At 41.3% G+C, this 13,098-nt stretch overlaps 1 pseudogene; it reads right to left on the bottom strand.

The window, feature by feature from the left end:
• Positions 1-1,988: 1,988 nt before the first annotated feature.
• Positions 1,989-2,058, bottom strand: LOC128899541 (U6 spliceosomal RNA; annotated as a pseudogene).
• Positions 2,059-13,098: the final 11,040 nt, after the last annotated feature.

Here is a 13,098-nt window from a genome sequence, read left to right as displayed (position 1 = left end):
CTCTGGAGACTGGATCCACACCATGAGGCAATTCCCTAAAATTGTTCCCTAAAATGCAAGTTTATAGCTTGAAAATCAGAAACACAAAGAAATAAGAGATAAATCCTTTTAAGCCATGAAAGGGTTGCTTTCAAAATCTTTAACCATATTTCAGTGTGTGTATAATGTACTGAAGTATGAGTTAGCACGTCCAGAAGAAATCGTAAGAATTGGCACTTAAAAAAATAAAAGGCAGTGGTCTCAGTGCGATTGCCATGGAACTGACATGAGGGAGTTTTTAAATTAAACCAAAACTGTAGTGTATAAAAGAATCCTTGTGGTGCCTTCCAATCTGTTATTTGAGGAGAGTGATGGTAAAGTAGGGAGCAAAATCAGTCATTTTTGGAAAAAAAAATAATAAATTTTGGATTCTGAAATGACAAGATACACATTAGGGAGAAACCATTCAGATTCCAAGTTGTGAACATTCACACTGATGCATTGAATTTTGAATAATTTAACTTAAAATGCTCTTGTTCAGCTTGTTCAGATTAGAGACACAATTTATATTCAAATTGTTTGGGAAAAAAAAATAGAAAACAAACAAAAATATACTCTAAGAAATCGCAAGGTAATAAAATTAACCCAAACACCTAAGGGTTACTTCTTTAGCTCTACAAAGTTTCCAAAGCATGTAAGTATTCTGCAGAAGGTTTCTGATAGTTTAGCTTTTCTTAAAGTCAATTTCTAAGGAGGATAAGGGGATATTTCATGGGTATAGTATGGAAAAAAGACTCACACATAAAATTAGTTAAAGTAAAGAAAACATAAATAAATAACTGGGGAACTACCTAGCAAACAGTAAACACTTTTGTGGTTCAGATTCAGAATTTCAGTGCTTTCAAGGAGTAAAGTTTAAAACTGACCTTTGTGCCTCTTCCTCATACACCTGTGCCTAAAGCAGATTGATATTCTACGAAAAACCACCACGCACAATCTCTCTCCATTGATGCCCTGCTCTAGGATGCACATATTTTTGTGGATTACTTGATCCTCAAAGCAGAAGAATGATCACTGTCCATTTTCCAAAACAAGTTATAAAAAAGTCTTCCTTAAATCTTTTTAATATGCACTGGCAAAATGGTAATTATACTGTGTAGGTGCAAATTGGGCACGTTCATAATTTCTGATATGACAGGCCAAGTCTCACTGAGTGAGTAGGAACTTTTCCACCAAAGACAGTGGAATTGGGCTGAGCTCGTAGATCACTTAACTGTACACATGGGATATATTGAACCATATTCTGGAAGTTAACTTTGCAAAAATCAGCCAAAAATTTCTTAATCCTTCTGCTCTGAAGTATATTTTATATCAAACCCATTTTTGGTACATACAAATCCTTGCCTTGTAAAGATTCATTTATAAGTTGCATCTACAGTAGCAACATTTGGTATGGGAGAACAAGTCCAAGTGCCAAGTGCTGCACTTTGGCCATGGCAACCCCATGCAGAGCTACAGGCTGTGGTCAGAGTGGCTGGAGAGCAGCCAAACAGAGAGGGACCTGGGGGTGCTGATTGACAGCCACCTAAACATGAGCCAGCAGTGTGCCCAGGTGGCCAAGAAGGCCAGCATCATCCTGGCCTGCATTAGGAATAGTGTGGCCAGCAGGAGCAGGGAGGTCATTGTACCCATTGTTCCTCTGTGACCATGGAGAGGACATGGACTGCTGGCACGGCCAACCCACCTCTGCCCTCTGGAACAGAGTGCAGGAACTGCAAGGTGGGCACAATGGGGATAATTCGTCCAGGAGAAGGGCTGCCCCAGTTTCCTAGAGTGGTCCCTCTTGCTCAAGAGACCCTTCTCCTGTGACAAGTGTGGGCATCGCTGCCAGCATTAGAGGTGCCCTACCTCCAGCCAGGTGGAGGCCAGGCACAACAAAGTGTACTGGAATGTTTATGTGAAATGGCCTTGCACTTCAGAAGCCCTGAAGTACCGAGCTCTGGTGGACACAGGGGCCATGCTAATCTTCTCTGTATCATTCCAATTTTAGTATATGTGCTGCTGAAGAGAGTGTAGGACATGAGACTCTGAGTGTTGAGATCGTGGGGGGGAACCATACAGGGGGTGAACCATACAGAGGGGGAACCATACAGAGGGGGAACCATGTGGCTCAGTTACAGTTAGCAGTGCATAAGACTCTTAATGGGAAGGTTGTGAGTTTAAGCCTGCAGTGGGCAGGAGTGTTCTCTCTGGGCAGCAGTGTGCTCCCTTTTTATACCCAGGCTGGGCAGGGAGGGGGGAGTGGGACAGACTCAGTTTCCCAGAGGGGAAAATGCCCTGCAGGGAGGGCAAAGCACCTGCAAGCCCTCTACCCTGTTTTGTTTCTTTTCAGAATGGGCATTATCCCACCACACTGATCAACTGAGGACACAAAAAAACCCACAAAAGAATTTCAAAGCTTCTGGTTAGCAAATTCAGCATATCTCATTTGTCAAGGTACATCATGCTGTCACAAAAAAATGCAATGCTCTCTATTAAGATTGCACCTCTGAGTTCCTCCATTGTCATGTCATTTCCTAAAATATGTGCACTCATCTCAAATGGAATAGTTTAGCTTGGTTGTGTTTAAATGTGCATCTTTTATGAAGCTACTTAAAACTCCCCTCCCCATAAATGCATTTTAGATAACTTCTGCATTTTTGAATCAGCAGTGTGTCCTTGCAGCAAAGAGGGCCAGCCGCATCCAGGGTTGTAATGGTATGTGTGTAGCTAAGCAGGTCCAGTACAGTAATTTTTCATCTCTGGTGCTTACCATACTGTATGTGGAGTGCTGTGTCTAATTCTCATCTCCACAGTACAAAAAGGACATTGACAGACAGAAGCAGGTCTGCCAGAAGCCACCAGGACAGCTAGGAGTTGGAGTACATGATGTACAAGGAGAATCTGGCAGAGGAGCAGATTGTCTTGGAGAACTACACCTACTTGATTAAAGGATACAGAGAGGATAAAGCAAAACCCTTCCCAGACTTGCCCAGCAAAAACACAAGAAGCAATGGCTACATGTTAAATTATAGAGAATTATTATTAGGAAGTCGGAAATATTTTTGTTATGAAAGTGGTTAAATGTTGATGCATGTTCCTCAGAGTTTTTGTCAGATCTTCATCCTTAGGTGGTGTTGGGATTTAACAGGGCATGTCCCTGAGCAATCTGATTAAATTAGTCCTTTGAGTAAGGAGTTGAACTGGTTCTCTCAAGAGAGAGAGATCAAAGTCTGTGACTTTGTAGCTCTAATGAAAGCTGTTTCAAAGATTACTAAATATATTAATATATATATGTATGTTGGATTTAGGTGCAGAACTGGTTTTAATCACAGCTTGGGAAAAAAGAAATCAGAACAGAGTGCTGCTCCAGATGTATATTCAATTCAGTTTACAGCTTGCACATTAGTCTCTCTAACAGAGGATACAAAGCAAAGGAAATCTTTCACACCATATTAGAAGTATAAATGGTCCCTCAGACTACCAGGGGAACTCACATTAGACTAAAGCAGTGAAAATATATTTCTGGATAAAAATTTAAGGAGGTATTACTTACACATGCAGTTTCTAATGCATTCAAAATGCAAAACCAAAGCATGTCCTAGAAAGCATGGGTCCTGGCTACAAGGTAAACACATACAAACACTACAGCACCATACCATTCCATCCATTTAGACTGTAATTTGTCTATCTGCACCTGCTCATGTGTGTTCCTGAGAAACTTCTGCCAGGTGAAGGAAAAGGCTTTGATGGGAAAGGTATTAACAGAAAACATTGACCAATAGGATTCATCATTTAAGAGTCCTGCCAAAGTCTTGCTCTGGCTCCACCAAGGTAAGGAACATGTGGAATAGCTCTGAATTCTAAAGCAATCCTGGCCAAATTAATTTCCTCAAGTGCTTGTTCTACTTAGATTGCAAAGTGGGTCTGGTGCCCCCAGACCTGTGGACAAAGGCACTCAGACACACACTCAAATAAGCAAAGCATGCAGTGTGTCCCTTTATTAAGTCCCAAATACACATCAGCCTGAATGTAACCATGGAAGTGAGAGCCCAGGTGCTACTGCTTTTCCCCATAGTAGCTGCACTGGTTGGAGGCTGATAGGTGTGAGCTCTTCACAGGCATCCCTCTGGGGGTAACAGTGGCCTTCAATCTTACAGCTGCCTGAGCTCCTGGGGAGAAGTCTGCCCTTTTATTGTACAGTGGTCCAGCCCCGGTGCCTGCACTTTTGGCCAGAACATGCAGGGGAAGCCGAAATGCCACCTCCACATACGCAAGAATAAAGGCTCCTACACATTCATCTGCTAGGTTTGGGGGATTGCAGGCACCTATGGGGTGATTGCTAAAGTTCCAGCTCTTGTTTTTCCCAATCCTCGTTGCATGCTTTCCTAATCAGCCTTGCCTTCAAGACTCCCTCCTGCCAGTTCCTTATCTTGGAGCATCACATTCTACCTACACAGATCAAAATATTCATGGGGCAACACCAGACCATTTCCCAATTAACCTGTTCTAATTCATGCTATGTTAACCTGTCCTAAGACAGTGCTTCCCACTCACTCCACTAAGCATGCCCTCAGAGCAGGATTCTGTGCACAGGCTCTGGCATGAGATAATCGGTATTTGAAACTACATGCTACCTGACAGTGCTTTTAACAGGGAGCCTTAGAGAGCTAATTGGTGCTGAGATTTTCTGCTACACTTGCGAAGGCCACATTCCAGGTGACTGGGTAGCCCTAGAGCTTGCTTAGATGATGCTACATTAACACCCCTCTCTGCCTAGCTGTCTGAGAAAATAAATAGCTCAAGACATGACCCCCACACTGTTTCCCTTGGGCTATAACCATGAGTCCATTACTGTACATGTCTAGGACTCAATAACTTCTGAGCCTTTCTATGGCTCTGTGGAGGCATAGCTCTGATATTATCGGTAGTCAGAGTATGCTGCTTGACCACCCTTCCACCCAAAAATGCTATAGATGATCTGAAACATTAACTTACTATTTGGCAATGTCTCCCAAACTTCATTCCCAGGTGTTCACTTCTAAGAGCAGTTTATCCACAAGTAAAAATCAAGGTGCAATGCATTGACCAGCCCTGCACTGACTAGACATTGCTGCTGCCTATCTCTGCTCTGGCAAGAACCACAATGGTAAAAAAGTTTGACTAAGGAGGGAGTACTGAAATCTACAGCATTTGTGTGTCTGCCATGACCAGGCCTGCTTGAATTAACATAGGTTCATCCTCTTTATTGCTTGGCAAGAAAATAAAAAAGCTGTGAATTTTAGCAGTCACTGCGATAATGCTTTACTAAAGATTGTAATGTCCACAAAATCTGCAGTTTTGGTTAATCTGGTCCTAACTCTTGCTCATTAAAATGGTATAGCAAATATAATTTTTGGGTTCTCTTGAATGGTCATTGAAGATTTATGTGATTCTTCCTGTGATTGACAAAATAATAATGCTTTGAATAATAATGATAACCATCCATGCATAATAAAAACATTTCCTGAAGATTTTGAGAAAATTACCCTCCATAAATACAAACCCTTTTCATATTGTGATTTTCACTAATATTATTAATTAAATAATCTTTTATTTCAGTGTCAAAGAACATAGAGGTGGAAGCAGTAAAAGAGGTGAAAGAGACTAATTTCATCAATCACATCCACTTTTGACAGATTTGGTCTACTTTGTTTTGGAACTGAGGAAGAGGAATTGTACACATGCAATGCAGAAGAATTGTGTAGGATACAGTTGCAGTTAATACAAAGCTATGGTCTATATCAATAGAAATTACACTGCTAAAGCCTTGTATTTGGGGTCTAATTTAGCCCACTGTAACAGCTGTACCTTCAGTGAAGTTCTAGTGATGTATCCTGAGGGAGAGGGTAGCTCAAATCCTTCAAGTGTCCTTTTTTTCTGCTTCATGACTCAGGGATAAATGACAATGTTTTGTTTCATGTTCTGACTTTCCTTCACATAAGAATTAAGTTTACTGGGTTTTGATTTTCTCACCAGAAATAAAACTGTATTTCACCTTTGGTCTGATATGCTAAAGATTTTGTGATTTGACTCAAATGATTTAATGGGGGGGGGGGGGGGGGGGGATGTTGGATACACCCTATTCCATATATAATGACTTTTTTAATGTTACGACTATCTCTTTAAAATATATCTCAGTCTTCTTTTTCCTCTTCGCAGAACTCGGATTCAAAATTTTCCCACGTACTGTTCTTAAAACGTTTTTATGCTCCAAGAGAATGCATCAGACAGAAAAGTTAAAAGAAAATCTGCAATGCATTTGTTATTTGCCCTCTTCTTAAAGACTCTTCACAGACTTCTGATTTTTGACCTTGTTTCTTTTGATCTCAAATGGAACAATTTATTAACAGTTGTCATCATTGCAATATATACATACCTGCTCTGAAAATAACTGATTAAAAAAAAAAAAGATGTTACCATTTCTCTTGAGAAAAATTAGGTGTTTGAAATATTAAAGATTTTCATATTTATCAGCAAGTACATCCACATAATTCCCAAAGCTTTTCTGGAATCTTTTAAGGATGAAGAATTCAGGAGAAAATAATCCTCTTAGGGCTCATTCAGCAGTGGCATAGTAGAACTGTCAATATGTGAAAGATGACATAGTGTGGACCACTGCATGAAATTTATCTTTGCAATATAGGGCAAAATTTATTAATAGACAGAAAATATGCAGTTTGCAGTAGGCTCAAGCAGCATTAGCTATTCTGCAGTATTCTGTGAGGAGTCAGAAGGAAAATACTTAGACTTCTCTGGAAACAGTTTCAGATCTTTTCCAGTGCAGTATCCTTTCTCTGATTGCCTGTGATACAGGAACCCCCTGAGTGTCTATCTGCAGGTAGTTCTTGCTATTCATCCATGGACAATCCTTACTGGATCCTCTTTCATAGAACATAATCTAACCATTTTCTTCTGAGAGTTTGGGGGCTTTCTGCTTGTTTATTTTTATGTCCCTACTGTTAAGATTTTTAACCCATTTCTTCACCACAGGAATGTATGCATAACATGTCATTATTATCTGGGCCACATGCACACCAAGAAGATGGGTCCTGCCCTGGACTAACCCTAACTAACATAGTTCAAAGCAAGGCTCTTTTCCCTCAGGAGTGCTCTGGAATGGGATGCATCATGAGCCCACTGCCAAATAACAGTGGAGGAGGCAGTGCACCTTGCAGACATGGAAGGACAAACAAGACAGCAACATGTGTTACCAAATAAACACAGGATGAGACACTAATAAATGCCATGGAGCTGAGCAGTCTTGCTCTCAACCTGCCTGTGCCAGGGACAAACTCAAAGTATGATACCAGATTGGACTAACAAGAAAGCACATCTTCTAGGCAAATCAGGAAAATCCATGGAGTAAATCCAGTTTCTAACTTCAGGATTCTTCAGGCTCAGAAAGGACCTGTGCTGGGAGCTGGGGACTGATGCTAAGAAATTTCATTCTATATTTGCCATTCTCCAAGGTATTCACCTGTGGCCCACTGGTTGGTTGAAGGCACATTCAGTACTGTTTGTTTTGGATTTTAGGCAGCAAAACCTCCCATTTACATCCTAATATGGGCAGTGTGGGACAGAAGTTCTTTGCACAAATGCAAGGAATCTGAAATCTGTTTCCATCTCAATGCACAGTGCAGTCCTGGATCATCAGCATGAAATTATGAGACACGTCTTGGTTTTCACTGAACTGGATGAACTATAAACATGAGACATCTCTTTGCTCAGATTCTTTCTAGAGCTTTTCATTCTTATCTTGCAGATCCTCACAAAAGTTAGCCTGATAGGTCCACAGAGGAGAGAACCGGATGAAGCAGTGCAGAGCACAAAGGCACAAGACTTCTCTCTCAGACTGACAATAGACCTCCAAGACGACCAATACTTGGTTGTACCAGGTGATGCTAAATCTGCCAGTGAGGAACATTTTCTCAGTCAGGGAAATGGGAGAAACAATGCAACTTTTAATTTGTACATTCAGTATAAACATTATTTCTAACTGAAGAATAAACATATGGACCATAACAGAGGTCCCACATCAGACAGCCAAAAGAGATTAATACCTTGTTATGTTCAGCACTGCTGCAGCCTCACCCTTAGTATTGTATACACTTCTGGGTCCCATAATTTAAAATTATGTTAAGCCACTTGAATGTGTCCAGTGGGAAGCAAAGCTGACAAAAGAACTAGAAGGCATGTCCTGTGAGGAGCGGTTAAGGGCTCTGGAGAAAAGGACACTGAGGAGTAACCTCATTGTTCTATACAAATTCCCCTCTCTAGAGAGGAAAGGCAGAGAGGGAGCTGCTGATCTTTTCACCCTGATATCCAATGACAGGAGATGTGGGAACAGTTCCAAGTTGCATCGGGGCACATTCAGTATTGACATCAGGAAACACTTCCTAACTGAGAAGGTCATCAGACACCACAGCAGGCTTCCTAAGCAGTTGTTAATGTCCCAAGGCTGCCAGTGTTTCAGGGGCATTTGGATAATGCCCTTAATAGCGTATTTTAACTTTTGGCCAGTCTGGATGCAATCAGACAGTTGGACCAGAGGATCACCACAGGTCCATTCTACTGAACTATTTTATCTTGATCAGGACTATGCACTGTAGGGACTACTCAGAGAGCACCACAGAACTGTGGAACAAAATAATGATGTTCTTTATTTGGTTTCCTGCTCCCTTCCTAGTATTACCAGTGCTATGACGTTGGGTGCCCTTGCTTGTTTGCTTACTGTTACTGTGCTGTGAGCTCACATTTCCATAGCTCCACTGTAACCTGAAGATGTCATTCCTCTGTAGAAACAGTCAACTCAGAGACCATTGTGTGCAAAGCTGAACTTCCCATGTGTATTCCTTTACATCTGCCTACACAGAATTTCAGCTGCTTATTTATTCCCCACTCAAGTCTCATGAGATCCTTCTTTGATACTGTCCTTATCTTTAAAACTCTGAACAAAGTTAGTTTCATCAGCAAGCTTTTCTGCTCATTGTTCATTTTCTCTGTCATAACAGTTACAAATATGTTTAAAAGCACAGGCCCTTGTCTGATTCCACTGGTGACCTTTCTACACTGAAATCCCCAAATCAACAACTTATTTTCCTCCTCTGTTAGCTATTGTGGCTCTTTACAGATCCATAGTGCACATTAGAAAAGAGTAAAAGTGCTACACTGTTATTGCCTATGCTAAAAGTTTTACATTACAGTCTCTTACTGACTTACCTGTTTTATTTATTACTACAATTTACATTAAAGCAAAGACAGTTCCAGATGGAGTCACTAGCTAAGACAGTGGTTCAGTTAGGATACAATAACTCATGTTAAAAGCATGGCCAGCTTTAACACCTTTAGCTCTGGCAGCTGAAGTTAAATATTGTCACTTTATGTTGTCCTCTGGAAAACATTCAGTAAAGCATTCTTAAACATTCACTAAAGGATTCTTAATGCCTGAGCTGGCAGAATTGCTGCAGTCACTTAAATGAACAACATGCAATTTTCTGTATAAAAATAACTATTTTTTTTCCAGAATGAAATGCCAGAGTTGCATACAAATACCTAAATAAAAACCATCAGACTTCATCTCATGTGCCTCCCACTGTAAAACAGAAAACTCATTTACATAAAATTACAGAGGCCTGCTCAAGAAAGCAGAGGAATCACATAAGAACATTTTAACATAGAGTTTGAAAAATTATTCAGTCACCAAGAATAATGACTGCTCATGAAACTTTGTGACACTTCTCTTGCTAATATCTTGTGCGCATACATTGAAATAGAGTAGTAGTTGCCTGGCATGATATTAGACTTTTGTCTAGGACTTAGATTTCTAGCATAAACTTCAGAAGGAAAAACTGAAAAGAAAAAAACCTCAACCCATTAAAAGAGGCACAGACACCAAACAGAAAAAAAAATGCAGAATAGAGCTAGAACAGCTTCTAGCTGCTAAGCAAACCTGGAAAACATTCACTAATACCTAGAATGGAACTGAAGAAACACTCACAGGGTACCCAGCTATGTACTTTGCTCTATCTATTATACTAGCTAATTTAGTAAAAACTGGTATTCACACCCAAAATATTGCCTTCTGTCCTCAGACCATTGCTGCTACAATAACACTAGGAAGGCAGGAACACCCTGTCCAGTGTTTTCAGCCTAATGAAGCCAGATGTCACAAGGCAGTCTTGTTTTTCTCAGAAGCCAAACCAGACAAGTCTGTGGCAAGTTCAAAGAATAAAAATTGTGCTGGTAGAAACTAACTGAGACCTTACTGTTTTAAACTCTTTGTTAAACTAACCAAGATCAGTTCAGTTGCCAAATAGGCAATACAGTCTCTAGCAAAAAAGGGAAAACACCCCTCTAATGAATCTGCGTGACAAGCTGCCTGGTTAGGCCACACCTTGAGTACTGTGTCCAGTTCTGGGCCCCTCAGTTTAGGAAGGATGTTGACTTGCTGGAACGTGTCCAGAGAAGGGCAACAAAGTTGGTGAGGGGTTTGGAACACAAGCCCTATGAGGAGAGACTGAGGGAGGTGGGCTTGCTTAGCCTGGAGAAGAGGAGACTCAGGGGTGACCTTATTGCTCTCTACAACTACCTTAAGGGGCGTTGTAGACAGGTGGAGGTTGGTCTCTTCTTCCAGGCAACCAGAACCAGAACAAAAGGACACAGTTTCAAGCTGCACCAGGGAAGGTTTAGGCTCAAGGTTAGGAAGAAGTTCTACACAGAGAGAGTGATTGCCCATTGGAATGGGCTGCCCAGGGAGGTGGTGGAGTCACCATCATTGGAGGTGTTCAGGAGGAGACTTGATAGGGTGCTTGGTTGCATGGTTTACTTGATTAGGTGGGTTGGATGATAGCTTGGATGCAATGATCTTGAAGGTCTCTTCCAACCTGGTCTATTCTATTCTATTCTATTCTATTCTAAAAAAGGATGCACTTTGATGAGGATCACTTGCAGTAACAACCTAGGAATGATCAGGCAAGCAGCTGAGCTAGGAACAGAGACCTAACAGAGTAACAAGTTATGACAGGACAGCTAGGACATCAGTTTTGTTACCAAGCCAGAGCAGGAACCCACAGTTCACCACACTAAGTTCTCAGGCAGCAGAGACATATTTCAGTCTCACCATGGCCTTTGTTTTCAAAAACCAAGACATACTATTCCTTGTTCCAACATGCAGTCAGCAGAAGAACTCATGATGCAAGTGAGCTGCAACTGCTCAATACATCATTTTTGTTACAAGACAAACCCAGGTAGGAGGTGGTGGAGTCACCATCATTGGAGGGGTTCAGAAGGAGACTTGATAGGCTGCTTGGTTGCATGGTTTAGTTGATTAGGTGGCGTTGGATGATAGCTTGAATGCGATGATCTTGAGGGTCTCTTCCAACCTGGTCTATTCTGTTCTGTTCTGTTCTATTCCATTCTATTCTATTCTAGTCTAGTCTAGTCTAGTCTAAACTCTAGTCAGAGCATTAGTTTATTATTCAGTCAGTTTATGTCTGTACCAACTCCCCCAATTAATGGCACCAAGAACCTAGTATAATATTTAGTTCTATTAAGACAACTTCCAAAGTGGAAGGAGGTAACCTTTGCTTCTCACAGGACACCACAACAGAGCCTCCACCAGCACATCAGTTGTCACAAGTCTGCACCTGACCTTTTCCTGTTCCAGCCCTTCTGGAAAACAACCCTCATCAACACACTAGCACTCCAGCAAGGACCTGCATCACCCACACAGTACTCTGACACCAATAACCCAGCTCTGCAGAACTGGAACTGGGTTCTCTGTAGTTTCAGACAAATGCACAACTCAAAAAAAACACAGACAAACAAAACAAAACAAAACAAAACAAAAACAACCCCACACCACAGCAGAATTGCCAGAGGCTCTCATCTCTCCTGAATCCCATACACCACCCGAGAAATCCTCTTGACAAACATTCCACAGTGACTTGGACCTTCCCCAAATCATTTTCCTCCCTATTCTTCTTGCTCCAGTAAAGACAATCTGGCACTTCCCATTGTAACTGCTGTATGTGGCAAGAGAGTACTCAGGCAGTAAGACACCACAGAGCAGCATTCTCTATTTTACACCAATTCTGTTCTCCAGTGTGCTTGTGAGCTGGCCGGTGACTTTCATAATAATGCAGGCCACAAGCATTAATGCAGCATAGACACCACTATCCCACACACAGATTGACTGAAGCCCTGGCCTATAATTTCTAACCTGTGTTCCTTCAGTCAGAGTGGCCAGACTCAGAAGAATTTTTCCCAAGAATTGCATTCAGCATCAAAGCTTGATCTTCACTTCATCTCTACATCACAACATATATAGAAATGGCAGGATTTTTCCCATATGTCTGAAAAACCCTGAGGTCTACAGGCTTAGAAATTATTACACAGTACAAATTAAAATTACTGATGTGACACAAGCTTTTATACATAGCTAACCCAAACCAAACATGGTAAAGGCCTCTCCTAGGAGAAATCTAATTGATTATACAGTGACTCTGTAATTCAAAGACCAGCACAGATTTATTCTCCTCCTCTCACTTATTTCCCATGGGTCTTTGGACAAATAACCTTTCTAGCTGTCAATCTAGAGAAATGGATGGTATTTACAAGCCTGAGTACTCAAGCTGATCTAGCACAGAAAGATAAGTTTGTGGTTTCTCCATAATGATGGCAGTGCTCAGAAACTGTGAAATCAAAGACTGCAATATGATAGTGTATTGGGTCTGGCTGAGATGGAGTTAATTTTCCCCACAGCAGCACTCAGAGAGCTGTGCTTTTTGTTGGTAGCTAGAAAGTGTTGATAAAACCCCATTGTTCTGGTTTACTGCTCAGGCAGCACCAAGACTCTCTCCAACATTCTACCTAATTCATAGGCAGGGACCTATGAATTGAGAAGGGACCTAGCCAGAGCAGATGACCCAAACTAACCAAAGGGATATTCCATACCATATGGCATCTGCTCAACAATAAAAGCTAAGAGAAAGGGGATGGGGGCATTTGCTATTAGGATGTTTGCCTTCTGGAATAACC

This window comes from Dryobates pubescens, chromosome Z, assembly GCF_014839835.1.
Source record: "Dryobates pubescens isolate bDryPub1 chromosome Z, bDryPub1.pri, whole genome shotgun sequence".
NCBI lineage: Eukaryota > Metazoa > Chordata > Aves > Piciformes > Picidae > Dryobates > Dryobates pubescens.
This window is presented reverse-complemented; position numbering and strand designations above follow the sequence as displayed.